General features: G+C 34.3%; 1 pseudogene; it reads right to left on the minus strand.

Moving 5' to 3' along the window:
* Nucleotides 1-1,799: 1,799 nt before the first annotated feature.
* Nucleotides 1,800-2,030, minus strand: LOC103609723 (annotated as a pseudogene).
* Between the last annotated feature and the right edge of the window lie 250 nt (nt 2,031-2,280).

A 2,280-nucleotide genomic window follows, 5' to 3' on the forward strand; every position in this document is an offset into this window, starting at 1 on the left:
GAAACTCAAAATCCACAAATACATTAAACCTAAAAATGTCCTCTTCCAGGCACATTATAGATGAACTGTCCAAAGTGAAAAACAGAAAAAAAAAAAAAAAACAAAGTGAAAAACAGAAAGATAATTTTAAATATAATAAGAGAAAAGTGACAAATCACATATAAGGAAATCTCCGTGAACACATATCTCAGCAGAAACCTTACAGGACAAAAGAGAATGGAATAATATATTCAAAGTCCTAAAAGAAAAAACCAAAAAACTGGCAACCAAAAATATGATACTCAGCAAACCTACCTTTCAGAAATAAAGGAGAAATAAAGTCCCAGACAAACAAAAACAAGAAATTTATCACCACTAGACTGTCTCTACAATAAATTTTTAAGGGAGTCCTACTTCTGGAGGCAAAAGGATAATCACTTCTACCATGAAAACTTGCGAAAGAATAACACTCAGTGGTAAATTAGATGCACAAATGAGAAAGAGACGTGAATCAAAGCTTTTCACTACAGAAAACTACCAAACTGCAAATATAAAAAAATGAGAGAACAAAAAATATACAAAACAGCCAGAAAACAATTAACAAAATAAAAGGAATAAGTTCACACCTTTCAATACCTTGAACTTATACCTTCAATGAACATGGTTTAAATTTCCCAATGAAAAGATATTGATTAGCTGAATGAATATTTAAAAAAAAAGACTCAACCATATGCTGCCTACAAGAAATTCACCTCACTGGTAAAGACACATATAGATTGAAAGTGAAGGGACGGAAAAATATTTCATACAAATGGAAACTAGAAGTAAACAAGAATAGCTAAACTTATATCAGGAAAAAGAGACTTTAAATTAAAAAAAAATGAAAAGAGATAAAGAAGGTCATTATATAATGATAAAGTAATCAATTCAGCAAAAGGATTTGACAGTTGTAAATTTACATGCACCCAATGCCAGAGTACCTAGATAGATAAAGCAAATATTATTAGAGCTAAAGGGAGAGACAAACCCTAATACAATAACAGTTGGAAACTTCAACACCACACTCAGCATTGGACAGGTAATCTAGGTAGAAAATTAAGAAAGAAACATCAAACCTAAAGTGCACAATAGAGCAAACAGATCTATCAGACATTTAAAAATATTTTATTTTACAGCTGCAGAATACATATTACTTTCATTAGTGCATGGAGCATTCCTAAGAAAAGATCAAATGTTAGGCCACAAAACAAGTCTCAACATATTAAAAAAAAATCTAAATTATATCAAGTATACTTTTAGACCACAATGAATAAAATTAGCAATCAAAAACAATAGGATCTTTGAAAACCGTACAAATACATGAAAATTAAACAATATGCTCTCGAACGATTACTAGAACAATGAAAACAAAATTTAAAAAAATAATTTTTGAAACAAATGGAAACAGAGACACAACACAAAAACCTATGGGATACAGAAAAATTAAACAATATGCTCTCGAACGATTACTAGAACAATGAAAACAAAATTTAAAAAAATATTTTTTGAAACAAATGGAAACAGAGACACAACACAAAAACCTATGGGATACAGCAAAAGCAGTACTAAGACAAAAGTTTATAATAAAAGCCCACATTAAACGGGAACTCAGGAATGAAGTCATTGAATATAGTAACTAAATGCGTTTTTAGTATGGGGTAAATATCTGAACTATCTTTCCTGAATTGCAGTCTCAGAGAAAAAGGTCAGAGACATCCACAAAGGTGCTTCATATTATCTAGTTCATTTTTAAAACAGTGAGATCTTTTGGGAAAATCGCTTCAGTCTTTCTTTTTATCAGAGATTTCTGATGGTCCTTTTGTTGGTAATCCATTTATGTCCACACCCTCATAGTCTACTTTGTCTTTATCTTTATCATTGGATTCCCGTACAGCTTTTCTAGGCCATATGTGACTAACAGAAGGGGAAATCAGAGGGTATATGTATGGCTCCAGGAATTTTTTGTACGTCCAGAGCAGAACTGGAATGACAATTCAAGGAATGCACACCATTGCCCCAGGCTTGAGTTCCTAAACATGAGAGTGCAGGCAGGCCACAAGGTGTCTAGGACGCCAGGAAGGAGGGCGCAGCCCGGGCTGGAGCATACCTAGCGGCTCCAAGGCTCCCTGGGAGCACCACGGCCAGAGCCCACCCCTCGCCTGAATCCCCGGCCACAGGCCAGGGCCCATCCCAGCCTATTCTTTTCTAATATAAGCAGTTAGTGCTATATACTCCTCCTCAGCGCTGCTATAAAGCATCTTT

The sequence above is a fragment of the Galeopterus variegatus genome, unplaced genomic scaffold (genome assembly GCF_000696425.1).
Source record: "Galeopterus variegatus unplaced genomic scaffold, G_variegatus-3.0.2 Scaffold9998, whole genome shotgun sequence".
NCBI classification, from domain to species: domain Eukaryota; kingdom Metazoa; phylum Chordata; class Mammalia; order Dermoptera; family Cynocephalidae; genus Galeopterus; species Galeopterus variegatus.